This window comes from Barbus barbus, assembly GCF_936440315.1.
Source record: "Barbus barbus genome assembly, chromosome: 6".
Lineage (NCBI taxonomy): Eukaryota > Metazoa > Chordata > Actinopteri > Cypriniformes > Cyprinidae > Barbus > Barbus barbus.
The window spans coordinates 6,546,424-6,566,140 of NC_136734.1; positions in this window are offsets into that span (position 1 = coordinate 6,546,424).

Below are 19,717 nucleotides of genomic sequence, written 5' to 3' on the forward strand. Positions count from 1 at the left end.
TTGAGTATAGAACAAGTAGGCCTCTATGAACTCATCAGATTTATAAACCAGAAGGTCATGCTTCAGGAGTAAAGTTATAGCACTGAATCAGATTCCCAACCTCTCAATACTGTACAAAAGCTACTGAATTATTTTCTTTATATTAGGTGGCCTTAACTACTATGTACTTACATTGAAATTAATAATTTGATACAATGCACTTATTGTGTACATACATGTTTTTATATTGTACTTATATATTTAAAAATACCCATATGCAATTACATATGTAATTAATTTCTGTAATTACCTTTATAATTACACTGTTAACCCATCCCTTACACCTTAACCTACCCTTAAACCTACCCATACCACCAAACCTGTCCCTATCCTTAAACATATCCCAACTCAATAGCAGCAAAAGTGATTTGAAATACAATATGACCACAATAAGTACATTGTACTTATTTTTTTTATGCAAGTATATAGTAGTTAAGGCCACCTAATATAAAGTGTGACCTTTTTTTAAGTATGTTATGCAAACTCAGTATACAGCAGTGGACAAATATACAACAAAACAGTTTGTTACAGAAAGTGTGAAATGAGTTAATAATGCATTTGAGAAGATGAATGCAAATTCTCTCTTTTGACTAGTAGCTTATTAGCATGCATATTACTTGCATATTGGCTGTTTATTAGTACTTATTAGGCACATATTAATGCTTTATTCTGCATGAACAAATTCCAGATTCCTTAATCTGACGCAATACCTAAATGTAACAACTATGTTACAATTAATACGCAGCAAATTAGGAGTTTATTGAAGGAAAATTCTTAGTTAATTGTGAATATGTGTTCCTTAATCCTAGTGTTGCCACAAAAATATGCAAATCTGTTCACAAAATGTTAAATACGTGAAACTCACATGTTGATTTTATTGTATTTATAGTAAGTGATTGTTTAAATGTTTAATATTATTAGAATCAGAGGGTTCATTCAGTTCTGTGTCAGTTTAAAATACTGTATTATAACCTTTTGTGACATAAAATACATACATATGATTGTTCCAATGACACTGCCGAATCATTTGAAATCATACAGACCTGATTGAATCTAACATTGAAACGAACCAAAAAATTGCACAAAAACGCACCACAAAATTGCTAAATTTATCTTGTTGTATATTTTATACTCGAGCTTGGTGAAAATTAATCCCAGTCATACAAAAACAGCAAACAAATTAGGTTTTTATGCTGTCATTATATTAAAATGTTACATTTCTCTGCATATCTGAATGTAAAACAATCTTGTATACTGTATTTTATGTAGGAGTGCATCAGGGCTCTGTTTGGAGACCATTACATTTTTCAAGATAAAGTTTTTATCTTAGATCATGCTAAACCATCTTGAGCAACGATAAACCTAATATTACTATACAGGTCTTTCTCAAAAAATTAGCATATTGTGATAAAGTTCATTATTTTCTGTAATGTACTGATAAACATTAGACTTTCATATATTTTAGATTCATTACAACACAACTGAAGTAGTTCAAGCCTTTTATTGTTTTAATATTGATGATTTTGGCATACAGCTCATGAAAAAAATTAGCATATCATGAAAAGGTTCTCTAAACGAGCTATTAACCTAATCATCTGAATCAACTAATTAACTCTAAACACCAGCAAAAGATTCCTGAGGCTTTTAAAAACTCCCAGCCTGGTTCATTACTCAAAACCGCAATCATGGGTAAGACTGCCGACCTGACTGCTGTCCAGAAGGCCATCATTGACACCCTCAAGCAAGAGGGTAAGACACAGAAAGAAATTTCTGAACGAATAGGCTGTTCCCAGAGTGCTGTATCAAGGCACCTCAGTGGGAAGTCTGTGGGAAGGAAAAAGTGTGGCAGAAAACGCAGCACAACGAGAAGAGGTGACCGGACCCTGAGGAAGATTGTGGAGAAGGACCGATTCCAGACCTTGGGGGACCTGCGGAAGCAGTGGACTGAGTCTGGAGTAGAAACATCCAGAGCCACCGTGTACAGGCGTGTGCAGGGAATGGGCTACAGGTGCCGCATTCCCCAGGTCAAGCCACTTTTGAACCAGAAACAGCGGCAGAAGCGCCTGACCTGGGCTACAGAGAAGCAGCACTGGACTGTTGCTCAGTGGTCCAAAGTACTTTTTTCGGATGAAAGCAAATTTTGCATGTCATTCGGAAATCAAGGTGCCAGAGTCTGGAGGAAGACTGGGGAGAGGGAAATGCCAAAATGCCTGAAGTCCAGTGTCAAGTACCCACAGTCAGTGATGGTCTGGGGTGCCATGTCAGCTGCTGGTGTTGGTCCACTGTGTTTTATCAAGGGCAGGGTCAATGCAGCTAGCTATCAGGAGATTTTGGAGCACTTCATGCTTCCATCTGCTGAAAAGCTTTATGGAGATGAAGATTTCATTTTTCAGCACGACCTGGCACCTGCTCACAGTGCCAAAACCACTGGTAAATGGTTTACTGACCATGGTATTACTGTGCTCAATTGGCCTGCCAACTCTCCTGACCTGAACCCCATAGAGAATCTGTGGGATATTGTGAAGAGAAAGTTGAGAGACGCAAGACCCAACACTCTGGATGAGCTTAAGGCCGCTATCGAAGCATCCTGGGCCTCCATAACACCTCAGCAGTGCCACAGGCTGATTGCCTCCATGCCACGCCGCATTGAAGCAGTCATTTCTGCAAAAGGATTCCCGACCAAGTATTGAGTGCATAACTGAACATAATTATTTGAAGGTTGACTTTTTTTGTATTAAAAACACTTTTTTTTAATACAAATATTCATATTGGTCGGATGAAATATGCAAATTTTTGGAGATAGGAATTTTGGGTTTTCATGAGCTGTATGCCAAAATCATCAATATTAAAACAATAAAAGGCTTGAACTAATTCAGTTGTATTGTAATGAATCTAAAATATATGAAAGTCTAATGTTTATCAGTACATTACAGAAAATAATGAACTTTATCACAATATGCTATTTTTTTGAGAAGGACCTGTATATTGATACAATTACATTGAAGAACTGCACACATGCTCTCCTAATAAGTAATGGTTATAGTGTCTAGGCTCAGTTTGCCATTTTTTACACACAAAAGGACAGAAGTGTTTTTCTTCAAATTAATATTTCAAATTTAAATATGCCTGACACCCCCAAGCACACCTTTGTTTTTGTCATGTTTTGGAAGGAGCAGAGAAGTGTGTCAGACCATTTCACCTAAACCTGCTCTGATAAGTTTCTCTGTCAGCGAGAACACAGACAGCAGCATCTCCATCAGGTCATCCCAGAGACAGGTCCTGTCATCATGTGCAACAATCCCTTTTCACATAATTTCCCATATCTGACTGACAGGCCTGCCATTTTGTCTTCGTAATTATACCGAGGTACTGATCCAATGACTTAATAATGTCAGCACTGTCACTTAGCTTGCTGTTCGGCTAGTCAAGCCTATTGATTGCCAAACAAACGTCTGCATTGTTTGGCTAGTCTAAATGATTTAAAGGGTACATATTCTGCACTCTAGTAGCTTTTTTTATTATTTTCCCCTGAAGACCACTTGCTTATTTCATCAGGGACTCTTACAATGGACTGACAATAAAGACTAACAATAAAGACTGTTTACTGCTTTATCTTTAAAGATCCCATGAAGTCAAAATCTGACTTTTCGGGACTATGCTGCCTTGAATCAAACCTGGTATACCTCTAATTCCCAAGTTCTTATTACAAGTTGAAACACAGTACAACAAATAACCAAAAATAAAATGAACAATAGACAGCTTGCTGTGAATATTAAGTTAATACTCATATTTGAATATATCTTTGTCAGGTGGGAGTGGAGAGCGAGGACTCAATTGCAGGAGGCAAAAACGCTTTATTAATACAAAAAATGAAATAAACAACAAAAACTACCCTGTAGGGGAAACAGACTGGCAAGGCAGGACAAGGCAAGGCACACACAACATTCGATGACGAACTGGCACGGGACTGCAAACACAAGGAGATTATGAAGGGATCAAATGAGGAGGGTAACGAGATAACACAGGTGGGGCAAATTAACCAATAATCAAGAAACAAGATGGGTGGGGTCAAGAAAATTGACATGAGAGCACATGGCACATAGAACCAAACAAGACAAGTCATGTGCTCACACGAAACAAAAACACAAGCACATGGCCAACAAAACAAAATCACTAGCCATATGTGTAATATAACTAATGGAGTGTTGCTACTATTGTACTGTATGATTTCATTTGGCCATTCATTTGCACAAACCACTTATCTGACATAATTTAACAAAGTCTTCATTTGCTGAATTAGTTGCACATTTGGTAATATTTATGGTGTTTTACATACAAATATTAGTCAAAATAAATCAGGTCACACAAATTTACAGTATTAAAAAAAAAGACATTACTATTTATTAAGTTATAGTAGTACATATTAACTACTTATTAAAGGCTTAATTCACCCAAAAATTTAAATTAGCCTGTGTTTTACTCACCCTCATACATCCTTGGTGTATATGACTTTCTTCTTTCAGACAAATCCAAGCAGAGTTATATTAAAAATTGTCCTGGCCCCTCCAAGCCTTACAATTGGGTAAGAGGGTTTTGTCAACAGTCCAGAAGACATTAAATAAAATGCGTGCATCTGTAATAAAACATGCCTCACACGGGTCCAGGGAGTAAATAAAGGCCTCCTGTAGCGAATCCATGCATTTTTGTAAGATAAATATCCATACTTCAAATATAATAAACACTTTTTTTCTCACTTCCACTGACTGTTGTATGTGGAAGCCATCCAGGCGGATAAAGTATGACGTAGGCATTGTGCACGTGCCTCTGAGATATGCAGGAGCAAAGGAAACTTTGTTTCCTTACTTTAGCAAAGGAAAAGCAGTCTCCTCTTGGCTTATATCGAAATCCTACGACATTTGTCTGTACAAAACCTTGTTTTGTGCTTCTAATTCATGACCGGAGTTTTGTTTTGTTCTCTTTCCACGTTTGTCACTAATCAAGCAACGCTGACATCCTACGTTATCCGCCTGGACGGCTTCTGCGTATGACAGTCAGAGGAAGTTAGAAAAAAGTGTTTATTACGTTTGAAATATGGATATTTATCTTACAAAAACGCATGGATTCGCAACAGAAGGCCTTTCAAAGTAATCAAAATAATGGAGACTGGAAACTGTTTGCGCTGGTTTTAATTTAGCACCAAAAAAATATAAAAGACAATGTAATCATTTCACAGTAAAATTATATAAAAACAGTATTAATTGCTGTTAAATGTCGCAGAATTTCAAAACTTCAAACCAACATTCAGAACATGTTTAGATGAACATTAGTCGTCTATACAGTGTTCGTTTAGATTTTCTTTGCTTATGTATCAATGTGGTATGTAGCATTGCTGTCTGCTGAGATATCTGTCAAAAGACAAGTCGGTAAGAAAGCCTTCACCAAGATTATAAATTGCAAATATAACATAAGATTTTTACTAAATTTCAGAACGCAAAGCCCATAGTCTGATCCCCATCTCACTGATGAACACACACTGACAGCATACCCCTGTTTATCGAGTAAATGTCCATATTGAAGGCTCGTTTGGAGAGAACATGCCTTTGACGTGCAGCGATGTGAGTGTCAGTCCTCTGTCGTGTGTGTCATGTGTTCCTGCCTCATGTGTCCATATATGGTTTGTTTCCTGTCCTTGTGAAATGTTATCATTAGTTAATTCTTGTCCAGTCGTGTTCGTCTCGTTATCTATGATTTACCTGTTTATTTATAGTCCTGTCTATTGAGTAAGATTTGGTCTGGTCTACTCGTTACTCCCCGGTGTTCCTGTCTGTGTCTTGCCCTGCCTTGTCTTGCCCTGCCTTGATGTCCTACATTTACATTACATTTATTCATTTAGCTGACGCTTTTATCCAAAGCGACTTACAATTGCTATATATGTCAGAGGTCGCACGCCTCTGGAGCAACTAGGGGGTTAAGTGTCTTGCTCAGGGACACATTGGTGTCTCACAGTGGATTCGAACCCGGGTCTCTCACACCAAAGGCATATGTCTTATCCACTGCGCCACCACTGCAGGATGTTGTCCTTACACCACACGTCCATTGAGGATTAAATGTGATTGGCTATGGCTGTCAGTCCCGCTGAACTGCCAGAGCCTTTGGAGCCTCTCACACCACTGCCGTTTGACTTGTCTGTTCGCCACTGACCCCCTGCCACCTCTGCAAACAGTCGATAATTAATGCTTAGGCCATTCAGAGGCTGAGTGATTGGCAGGCCTGAAGCCTGGGGAGAGATTCTGGATCTCAGCTGGCCCATGACAGCCGTCCACACCCTCTGATGCTCTCAGGATCAGGATTAGACTGTATTTTAGCTGCTCACTGTCACGGTGCACACACAAAGAGGACACAGGAACACACAGACGAGGCTATAACTTCAAATAATAGTCTTTACTGAGGACAGGTGGAGCTCCAGAACACACCCAGAAGGTGGAGCTCCAGAACACACCCACCGATTGCGTAATCGCCACGGACCAATGGTAGCTCGAAGGTGTTTAGGAGCCAAAACGAACTCCCCCAGAAAATTTGCTTTGGTGAGCTGTTTGGTGAGCTTTGGTGAGCTGTTAAATAATCAAATCTTAATTCCAATTCCATCATTAAAAATGTGTAATTGTATCGGCACCAATAGCCTTGTGGCATACAGCATGATTGCGCTACGGGCGTCCCGAGTTTGAATCCCGACTCGAGGACCTTGCCCCGATTCCACCCCTCTCTCTCTCCCACTTAACTTCCTGTCTGATCTGTCCTATCCTAATAAAGGCAAAAATGTCAAAATACAAATCTTAAAAAAAGTGTAATTGCAAATATTTTAATGATATTACATATATACTTCAAATGAAATCGAAGAACAAACTGATATGACGTCATTTCAAACAAAATCAGGCAAAAAAAAAAAGTAGTTTTGAGTTCGTTTCGGCAGTTCGAAACAGCTCACCAAAGCAAATTTTCTGGGGGAGTTCGTTTTGGCTCCTAAACACCTTCGAGCTACCATTGGTCCGTGGCGATTACGCAATCGGTGGGTGTGTTCTGGAGCTCCACCTTCTGGGTGTGTTCTGGAGCTCCACCTGTCCTCAGTAAAGACTATTATTTGAAGTTATAGCCTCGTCTGTGTGTTCCTGTGTCCTCTTCGTGTGTGCACCGTGACAGTGAGCAGCTAAAATACAGTCTAATCCTGATCCTGAGAGCATCAGAGGGTGTGGACGGCTGTCATGGGCCAGCTGAGATCCAGAATCTCTCCCCAGGCTTCAGGCCTGCCAATCACTCAGCCTCTGAATGGCCTAAGCATTAATTATCGACTGTTTGCAGAGGTGGCAGGGGGTCAGTGGCGAACAGACAAGTCAAACGGCAGTGGTGTGAGAGGCTCCAAAGGCTCTGGCAGTTCAGCGGGACTGACAGCCATAGCCAATCACATTTAATCCTCAATGGACGTGTGGTGTAAGGACAACATCCTGCAGTGAAAATCTAATCGTGCCACTTTACACACTTAAGTACACTTTTAAAAAGTGCACGTTGTAATAATGTCAAAGTTAAATAAGTAATTAAATAGATAAATACATATTTTAAATCATTATGTTTTAATAGCATTTTTTATCTTTTGATGTGACTAGAATACTAAAGAAAATGTAAAAATAATTGATTATATGTTAATATTACATTGACATATTGCAGTGTTAATATTACAGTTGGTGTTGATATTGCATTTAAATAATCAAATCTTAATTCCAATTCCATCATTAAAAATGTGTAATTGTATCGGCACCAATAGCCTTGTGGCATACAGCATGATTGCGCTACGGGCGTCCCGAGTTTGAATCCCGACTCGAGGACCTTGCCCCGATTCCACCCCTCTCTCTCTCCCACTTAACTTCCTGTCTGATCTGTCCTATCCTAATAAAGGCAAAAATGTCAAAATACAAATCTTAAAAAAAGTGTAATTGCAAATATTTTAATGATATTACATATATACTTCAAATGAAATCGAAGAACAAACTGATATGACGTCATTTCAAACAAAATCAGGCAAAAAAAAAAAAGTAGTTTTGAGTTTGTTTCGGCAGTTTTTTCTGGGGGAGTTCGTTTTGGCTCCTAAACACCTTCGAGCTACCATTGGTCCGTGGCGATTACGCAATCGGTGGGTGTGTTCTGGAGCTCCACCTTCTTTGAAGCGGGATTTTTTTTTTCCCGGTTCGTTTCTCATTCAACAAAGGCCAGGCAGGAGAAGATTCTAGTGATCTCCAAGTCACTAGAAACATAAATACACTGTGTTGAATAACTGAACTGCCACAAAAATATCCGCACCTGTACGATCGCTTGCGGAGATACTTTAAAGGCCCAGAGAAAGCATTTAATTCCTAGAAAGAAATTGCAATGAAGCTTGGTGTCAATGACCCGGAGTTATTGACACCGTGGCCTAATGGTTAGAGAGTCGGACTTGTAATCCAAAGGTTGCGGGTTCGAGTCCCCGGCCGGCAGGAATTGTAGGTGGGGGGAGTGAATGTCCAGCGCTCTCTCCACCCTCAATACCACGACTGAGGTGCCCTTGAGCAAGGCACCGAACCCCCAACTGCTCCCCGGGCGCTGCAGCATAAAATGGCTGCCCACTGCTCCGGGTGTGTGTGTGTTCACTGCTGTGTGTGTGCACGTTGGATGGGTTAAATGCAGAGCACGAATTCCGAGTATGGGTCACCATACTTGGCTGAATGTCACTTCACTCACTTATGCAAAAAGCGACGTAGCGAAACATCAGATGCAAGTTTTCCAAACCCATGAAAAGAATGAAATGAAAGAGTCAAGGTATAAGGTAGTAAGTACCAAATACATGTGTTTCAAATTAATTTTACACCATACTGCTGATGTTGTTCTTTCAATAAGCAAATTTAAAGGGTAGACAATAAGTGGCATGCCAAACGAACATACAATAATAAACCTTTGTTAATATAAAATTATGACACAAATAATGATATAAAATATAAAAATGTGTAATAATTTATCCAGTTTAATAAAAGACCTAGATACAATATGTTGTTCTGTTTAGGGCATACACGCGAGCGTCGCGACACGTGTTTACATTAATCTATAGCCCGCCTCCAGCAGCGCGGGGGTGTTGGAATGTTCGAAAACAGTATACCGTCACTCATCCTTTTCAAACTTCTTTTTGCCCCCAAAACGAAGAACGAAAACGAACTTTGTTTGAAGTATATCGGGGCCTTAAGGGAACAATGTGTTATGTTTGGGTAATAAGGGGGTAACAACCAGATATGCATCATATATTAATCATAAATATGTTCTAAACATACTTAGACTCGTAGCATTCATCATGTTACAGTGTACTCTCATATTACTTTTATTGTTTTATATAGAGCATGAAAACATCATCGCGCCGTAAGAAATTTAAATACAATTTAAATTTAAATACAATGTTTGCCTATCATATTCAAACATTGTAGTCTGGAATTACAGTTTGGGAAAAAACAACTATGATTTTGTAGTCATATAGCTTAGTATGCATGATTTTATAATAGATGTTATGATGCTGTAGCCATAGACTCACTTATGCTTTGTACTACAAAAGGATGTACTTTACCTCTTCCCAGCTGTTCGCAGAAAAAAATATGATACTACATTTGTGTGGATGTATACTGTGATGTTTTTATAGCAAAAAAAGGTTTAATTTGTCCATCAAACAATTAAATTAAAACTAGTGCAATATTTTTCTCTGTAATAACTGTGCAAATGTACACTTGTTCTGATTTTAAGCCCAAATTGTTCCTCCCTTATTCCATGTAATTACAGTATAAATACAACAGTTGTGGGCTGTAAATGGAAGTGGTGCTTGTTACCTCCTTGTTCCATGTAGTTACAGGGTAAATACAACAGTTCTGGGCTGTAAATGAAAGTGGTGCTTGTTACCCCCTTGTTCCATGTAGTTACAGGGTAAATACAACAGTTCTGGGCTGTAAATGAAAGTGGTGCTTGTTACCCCCTTGTTCCATGTAATTACAGTATAACTACAACAGTTGTGGGCTGTAAATGAAATTGGTGCTTGTTACCTCCTTGTTCCATGTAGTTACAGGGTAAATACAACAGTTGTGGGCTGTAAATTAAAGTGGCGCTTGTTACCCCCTTATTCCTTGTAGTTACAGGGTAAATACAAAATTTGCAGGCTGTAATTTAAAGTGGTGCTTGTTCCCTCCTTATTCCATGTAGTTACAGGGTAAGTGGCTACAACAAATTACTCTGAAACAATTGTTTATACAGTAGGTCATACACAGTGGCGGAGCTAGAGTTGTATACATGGGGTTGCCAGGGGTTAGCCAAGGCTAATTCAGGGGGTCCATGGACCATGACAGAAAATCAGTGTATAACTCCAACCTGGCATAAAAAAAGCATGAATAAATCCTGCAATTGATTACCTACTGATTACCACATAATTCTATCAACTCTATTACTAGTGGCTGGAGCAGCCTGGAGTGAGATTTATTCATGAATAATTAACAAGCCTGTGATTAGCACTACCAGCCAAAAGGTTTAGAACAGTACGATTTTTAATGTTTTTACATTTTTCTTCTGCTCACCAAGCCTGCATTTATTTGATCCAAAATACAGCAAAATCAGTAATATTGTGAAATATTTTTACTGTTTAAAATAACTGCTTTCTATTTTAATATATTTTAAAATGTAATTTATTCCTATGATTTCAAAGCTGAATTTTTAGCTAAAAAAATATTATTATTATTATTATTATTACTGACAATAGTCGAGTAGAATTTTTTCAGGTTTCCTTGATGAATAGGAAGTTCAGAGGAACAGCATTTATCTGAAATAGAAATCTTTTGTAACATTATAAATGTCTTTATCATCATCATTTTAATCTATTAAAATCATACTTGCCAAATAAAAGTATTAATTTCTACAACACCCCCCCCCCCCCCAAAAAAAAAAAATAAAAATAAAAAAAATAAAATAAAAATTAAAATAAATAAATATATAAATAATTATACTGACTCCAGGCTTAAAAAAAAAAAAATTCAACATTTCGGATAAATGATAATATTTCGATCTTTGTATTCATTAAAATAATCCTGAAAAAATGTACTCAACTGTTTCAACTGTTTAAAATTTAAACAAAGATTCTTGAGCAGCAAATAATTATATTACAATGATTTCTGAAGGATCATGTGACAATGAAGACTGAAGTAATGATGCTGAAAATTTAGCTTTGATCAGGAATATATTCAAATAAAAATATATTCAAATAAAGCAGTTATTTTAAACAGTAAACATATTTCACAATATTACTGATTTTGCTGCATTTTGGATCAAATAAATGCAGGCTTGGTGAACAGAAGAGAATTCTTTAAAAACATTAAACAATCTTATTGTTCAAAAACTTTCGACTGGTAATGTACACTTTATTTTTTCTATTTTTTTCTAAACTAAACAGGGAACCCTATTGTTAAGGTTAAAGTAACAATTGGTTTGTATACAAGTTCATATTAGACCATTTTTACAATAACGTTATATCTATTCATTTTTTATTAATTATAATAAAAAAGAGCAATTATGAGTAAATATTTAAATGTAATTTTTTCAAAATCTCTATTTTTCTCACAAGTTTATGAACACTGGGATATTGACTTGTAGCGTGTTGTCATTAGCAGTTACTTGACAACAGATGCTGTTTAAAGACAGTTAGGACAGCAACATTTTGCTCCTTGAAGAAAATGGCAACTTTAATTCATCATGTTTTTCGTGCATGTAATATGAAACACCTACATAATATATAGCTGCTATTCTGAACCTTCAGTTACTCATATATGAATCACTGCTTGTGTTTGGCATATTGCATTAGCATATGGCCTTCCTTTGGCATTCTCTTTCTAAATATACTTCTTTCTAAATATGATCTTAATTAAAATAAAATTTGAACATAGCCACAAGAAAAGGAATGACTTTGAAAATAATTACAATTAATCTTTTTGCCCATTTTAATTTATTCATTTGCTTAATGACATGTCATGTCTGAGAGTTATCAGAAAAGCCAAAATGTCAGACAATTAAGGCCATGCCAGAATGAAGACTTGGTATCTTATATGCTCAGCATTTGCCTGCAACACCAGCGGATTGAGCTGCTTTCACCTGTTGTTCACAGCCGTCAGCAGTGATCAGAGCCATTTGACATTAGCCTGTAATCAAAGCCAACGTAGTGTTGCAGCAATTTCTCATGTTATCAAGAGAACGTTCAATGCTCAGCCTGAACAGTATCATTAACACTGCAGGTGTATTGATTAAATATCGATTCAGACCATTAGTTGGTGCTTTCTGCAGAATGGGGCTTCAAACTCAAAAACATGGAGTCAGTTTTTGTTACTCAATAAATACATGGAGAGTGAGAACAAGTGCTAAACCAGAAAATTTCAACCGTCGGCCTCAGAGGGTCAAATATCAATTTTATGAGCTGCTGTTTTCCTTGTTTTTGAGGAAATATTGCACATTTTGCAATTTTGTTACCAACATTTGACAACAATTAGGAAATTATGCTACCAAAATGCATTACTCTGACTCCAACTCCAACTTTATTTATAAAGCACCTAATAAAACAACTAACATGACCACAGTGCTATACAATGAGCTCAATTAAAATAAAAACATTAATAATAACGAACAATAATAATAATAATAATAAAATTAAACAAATATTACCCATGAAAAAAACATCAATCGATAATTGTCTAAAGGACACTGGTAAACTGTCCCAAAGCCTTGAGACAGCTACCACAAATTTGCGGTGACCTCTGAACTTTAATTTTGATCTAGGAACATGTAGGAGATTTTGTCCATTAAATTGTAATGATCTCTTTGACTCTTGAATTTGAATAAGATGTATGAACAGCAATGTATGGAGGGTCTGTACCATGGAATTCTATAAGATACTGGTAACCATGATCTCAAAACAGGGGTAATATGGGCATACTTCCGAGTACCTGTCAGTCGTCTTGCGGCTGCATTCTGAAGCATTTGTCCAAATGTTTTGTTTGAATACCGTAATAAAGTGAGTTACAATAATCGGTTTCACTTTATTTTGATGGTCCCTTTAAAACATTGAGTAAAATGGCAATATGGGCACAAATACGAAAATACAAAATTACAAAGGCAAACACAGGAAACCCACCTCAGCCATTGTAAGGCCATGATTGACAACATGGATTACAGTGGCCGTTATTTCACTTGATATGCGCCTATGTGCTTGGTCTCTTCTGGCTTTTCCTCTGTTTTGTCTCTGTAGCCTTCCACCATGCAACCTTACTCGCATTCCTCCTCTTAAATATTGATCCAGATCATTTCCTGGATGTTCATCGAATGTCATAATTTGTAACTAGTGTGGTGTCGTCTGTCTATGCTTTCCAATTGAAGCTTCATGAGATGCACCTTTGAGCTATTTCAGGGAACTGGTATTATCTGCAGTTCTCTTCATTAGTGAAAGTCAAGATTCACCTTCACAATTCATGGCAAATTTACAAAAATCTAATAGAAATGTGTAGAAAATATGCTTGACAGTTTATGACAACTTGATCAACTATTTTGCATTTAATTACTTATACGATGAACTAATGACTGCATGTTTTGAGGGGTAAGACTATTGCACAGAGAACAATATAACACATTTTGAGCAACATGACATTAGCAATGGATAAATGTAGGAAACTGCAAACAAATGTAGGGTAAATGTACATATTAAGCCCACCAAAATCAAGTTCAAGTTCAAGTTTATTTGTATAGCATTAATGAATAACTACACAAGAACACATGAGTAATGCAATATTAGCACTCTAGTACCTACTAGTAACTAACAAGAAACTCTGATTAATGAATTAGTAAGTAATAGTGCTTAGTTGAATGTGGTAGTTCACTATTAGCTAATCAGTAACTATTATTTTTTCATACCTCCCTAAGAACTACTGTATACAGGTTCATAATTAATATGAATAATACATAATGTATAATTAATTCTAAAGTAAAGGTCATGGTAACCCACTAGTAATGACTCAGTAATTCCTTCTGAAGAATTTGGTAATACTTAATTATTCAGATCATTATTCTAAAGTGAAGATCATGATAACTCCCTAGTAACGACTGAAAACATTGTAAGCTTTTGAGAGTGTTGTAAAGCATTGGATAGTAATTATTCAGGTGTTACTAAATTCATTTTTTGGATCAGTATTCTAAAATGAAGATCGTGATAACTCCCTTACTGAAGTCATTGTAAACTTTTGAGGTTTTTTGTAAGGTTTTGGTTAGTAATTAATTTTTCTAGATTTGGTAACACTTAAATCATTACTAGTGGGTTACCGGGATCTTCACTTTAGAATACTGATCCAAATAATTAGTAGCTTCTTCAGAAGGATGTAGTAACACTTGAGTCATTACTATCCAAAACCTTACATATATCTCAAAAGCTTAAAATGACGTCAGACAATACTAGGGAGTTATGATGCTTTTTAGAATACTGATCTAAGTAGTTAGTAGTTCCTTTAAAAAAAAATTGATAATTCTTGAGTCATTACTAGTGGGTTACCATGATCTTCATTTTAGAATTAATTATACATTATGCATAATTCACATTAATTATGAACCTTTATACAGTAGTTCTTAGTAGTTCTCCAGGATATATATAAAAAAAAAAAATAGTTATTGATTAGCTAATAGTGAACTACCAGTTTCAACTGAGCGCTATTACTTACTAAATCAATAATCATAGTTTCTTGTTAGGTAATAGCAGTTACTACAATGTTAATAATGCATTAGTGACTTGTTCCTGTGTAGTTATTCATTAACAATGGATCAGTATTCTAAAGTGTTACCATTTGTACTTTCATTACCAAAAAGTGTTGTTAGCAATGTCCTGTTACACATTTGTACTTACACATACCATTCAGTCGGTTTTTACATATGTGTAGTTACACAAACATTAGAGTTGTAGATACCATGTACCAATGTGTACTTACACTGTGGTTACATACTACATACACATCTAGTTACTATGTAAATACACAGGTATTAGGGACACTTAATATAAAGTGGGACCTAATCCAATATCAAAATTAATATACAGTCGATATTTGTGATCAGTTTTTAATTAGAAATATTGTCTACATTTAATGATCACTTGAAATTGGAGTCAGATTGAACACAGAGCTGGACTAAAAATACAACTAAATCCTGATAAATTCAGAGGCACAAGTAAAAGACGATCGCGCATTAAACCTTCAACCAGGCCGCTGGACTCCGCTTTTTGGGCCTGCGGGTGGATCCTTACAGCGTGTCCAGACAGACCAGAGACTAACCTGCAACATGATGAGAGATGGCATTGCTGAAGGACTGAATTCAATGCTGTCAGATTACTTCATGTCTCATTCAATGGTGAGAAAATATTACAGTACAAAACGCATACTATTACAATAATAGCGCCTTTTATTCTCACTGCAACATGCTGATGACATATCATGACTGTGCAAACAAGCAGCGCAGAGGTATGCAAATACACATTGGCTGCGTTCCACCCCACTTTTAGACACGCACTCGTTAACTTCCCTAAGCACTTCCCTTCGGGGGAATCCCCGCTGCCATTTTGAAGTGGTTTCCACTTTGTGAAGTGGACGAGGGATGTTTATATGAACAGACCCTCGACCCCTCGATTTTGACCAAGGAAGCAAATTCTTATGCACATTTCAGGACACCCCATAGACCACAATGCAACACGTTTTTTACAACATCGCAACATATTCTCAAAGGAGATTCTAATGTGTAAAGTGTACAAAGATCGTAGATCAGTGCAGATGTAGAGTTGCATTTTAACCAAGTCACAACGCGATACTAAACAGACTGTTTAACAGCAGTAGACGGTATTCCATGTACATTGCTGCCATCTTGAATGTGTCTCTAAAGACATATTAATGCATGTTGTAGATGAGTTTAAATTCCAGATTAGGAATGATTATATTCTTGTTCTGAATTATAAACATTTATTTAATGAAAAAGTAAAAAAAAAAAAATAATAATAATCTAAATGCTTAATGCATCAAAGGGTTAATGGTGTGATTGTGAGCCTATGAAGGAGAGTCATTAATTAGCGCCTCTAATCTGTTGTGAAGGTAAGCAGATTCAGTATCTGTGAAAAGATCAGACTGTCTGAGAGACTCTGGCTGTGTCAGCAACCCTCGGCTCTTTATTTGAAGCATAAAGTGACTCAAATGTCCTTGACACATTGAAAGAGAAGATTCAGAGACTGTAAAGGCTTTTGCAAAATGTGGAAGAAAGACATAAGTAATCTGAAAGGCACATTAAATCGCAATTCACACCGTTTGTCTTATCAAGAAGAACTTTTAGGAAGCAATCAGATAAAACCACTCAAATGCCCATCAGTTAATGCTGCATCCAACCTCCCAGCCCACGTTTTCCTTTCAGGACATTAACTACTTCAGCAAGAAAATAACTGTAGCAGTCTGATAAGTGCAAAAACTATTAAACCAAGAAAATTTATTTTACAACAATAATTTAATGGCATATTATATCAGCACTTCTCAGCTGCTTGCTCGCAGGGCTGATCTGATTGGTTGTGGACAGAAGAGGTAAATCCTAAATGCAAATAATACAATTAATAAAATGCAACTAACAGTATAATTGTGCATATATATATTAATAATAATAACTATGAAAAAAAAATATTATTTGATTAATTTAATAAGTACACAAAATATGAAGGAAAATAATAGCCAGACTATGTTGCAGTATTGTAATGATGGTGAAATTCAAAAATTAGGAAGAGCAGGAACCAATTCCATTGAGTTTATTGAAAGGTTAAACATAACAAATCCAACTCAGATACCAGAAAACTAAGCTACGGAATGAACAGACCAAACATTACATCCATGCATCCAAGACTTGACAAAGAACACAGGAAACACTGGGGTATATATAGGCAGTGACGCAGTGACAAATGTGCAAACAAGACCCATATGGAATCAATGACAGGGTAATAATAATAATAATAATAATAAAAATAATAATAAACAACTACAAACAGAATACACAAAAACAAATACAAAAACCAAATACACAGGAAACAGGAACTGAATAAACTTAAAATATGGCATGGAACATGCCATGACACAGAAAACAGAGCAAAACCATATTCACTATATGGGCTATTATATTAATGTTGGGTCAGAAAGCAAAACTTGTTAAGTGTCATGGAATGCTCCAAAACAAGAAGATCCAAATGCAGCATTTAATAAAGAGTCCAAAAACAAACGCTCCACAAAAAAATCTATGAAATCCAAGAGGGAGGCGAACCAGTGGGCGGGACGGCAGGCCAGGTCCAGGTAGTGAAAGAGGTCTAGAAACAGAGGTAGGCCAGAGGGCCAGGGTGGAGGGTGGCATGGCAGGAGGCCAGGGCGGGGCCGGCAGGGCAGGCAGCAGGGGCGGAACCGGAGGGACAAACCAGCGAGGCTCCGGCCGAACAACAACTCTGGCGGGCGACCAGGACACAGCCAACAGCTTGGCAGACAGCAAAGGCAGAACTGATGACCACCTCAGCAGAGTTGACAAGACCGATGGACCCTCTAGCAGCTCAGGCAGGACTGCAAAGAGCAGCACAGAAAGTTTAGCAGCCCTTATGGCTGTAACAGGACAGGCAGACAGTTCAGCAACAGTCTCCTTGGCCATGACAAGGCAGATTTAAACCCCTTTCACACACAAATCATGGGACACATTTTCCGTGTATTTTCCAGAATTTCTGTGTGAAAGAGGCTTTAGAGTTCAGGAGTGGACACCACTCCAAGAGGGGAGCTGAAGCGGACACCGCCGCTTCGAGAGGCTCCACAGCAGATACCACCACCTTGGGAGGAACTAGAGCAGACTCAGTAGTGGACTCTTGGACTGGATGAGTGAACTCAAACTTGAGTAAGCTAGTGGATTCATAGACTGAAATGAACTCTGGAATGAATTTGTAGACTTGAGTGGCTCCAGAGTTAACTCATAGACTTGAGCAGGCTATTGAGTGAACCTATAGAATTGAGCAGGCTCTGGAGTGAACTCATAGACTTGAGTGGGCTCTGGAGTGAACTCATAGACTTGAGTGGGCTCTGGAGTGAACTCATAGACTTGAGTGGGCTCTGGAGTGAACCCATACACTTGAGTGGACTCCTGGACTGGAGCGGGTTCATGAGTGGACTTTGAGGACTCCTGGACTGGAGCGGGTTCTGGCGCAGATTCAAGGACTGGAGCAGGCTGCGGGAGAACTGAAGTGGACCTTGCTGCCCTCCTCCTTCTCGACCTTCGCTTACGAGACTGAGACAGTGAAGATTCACTATCCACTGGAGCGGACTCCGACATTTCCGGGGACACTGCAATGGATTCAGTCCGACATGACATTACTAAATTGTGGTAACAGAGATAATCAATGAAGCTCCGAAAGTCAAGAGTCTTACACCCCTCCATCTCCCGAGGAGGCAAGGGGTTGTCTAAGAAATCATTAAAAATCTTGCTGAGCTTGGACTCACAAAGTTCCAGTCCTACCGCCAAAGTCCAGAAGGTCTGAGAAAAACCTCCTACTTCCTTCCCCTATTGGTGAAGATCTTCCAACATCTGGAGCCGAGGCCTTCTGCTCCTTCTTCGAAGCATGAGGAAGAATACGAATGCCCCAAGACAATAAGATCCAAATGCAGCATTTATTGAAGAGTCCAAAACAAACAGATTAATCTACATCAGGGCAAAAACAGAGCAACAGAAAACATGTAACAGCAAACAATAAACCAGCAAGCAAGACAAAGAAAACTGGGCTTATATGTGGATGAGATAACAATGTAATGTAATGAGCTGAATGTAATGAGAATTGATAGTCAAAGTAAAGGGTGATGGGAACTGAAGTCCAGAATAACAAACAAAACTAAGAAACATGCCCCCTGGTGGCTATATATGGGCACACCAACTAGACATTGTGACAGTTAAGAACCACTGCATTTTATACATACTACTTTTAGTAGTATGCATACATAAATTTATCAATAAATAAATAAATAATTAGATACATGCATGAATGAATGAAGGAATGAATGAATGAAAATTCTGTTATCACCTTTGTGTCACTTTTAGAAAGCATGGCATGTGTCATTTTCACCGACAGTACAAACCAGGTTTTTGGTCTTCATTTGTCATGTAACCAAACATGACATGCAAAGTTTGAATATGTATATACACAAATGAGAGCTAAAACTCTCATTTGTGTATATACTGAAAAATGATCAGCAAAAAAATATTTTATGGCCCTTTCTGGTAATGGAGACTAAATGGAAAAGACCAGTGTGGACATTCTGATAAGCATATCCTCTTGTGTTTCACAGGGAAAATAAATCAAACAAAGTCTCATTAATTCTCCACATACCTGTCAAACATGATCTGCCTTCAATTATTCATGCTGCGATGTTGCTCAGGCATGACCGTTTCTCACCAGCTATTTTAAAAAATCGCACCATTAGTTAGAACCTGCTAAGTTAAAAAAAAAATATATATAAAAAAACCCCATAATTTAAAGTAGTAATAAAAGCTTTCGAGTGCGCCGCTAAATTTG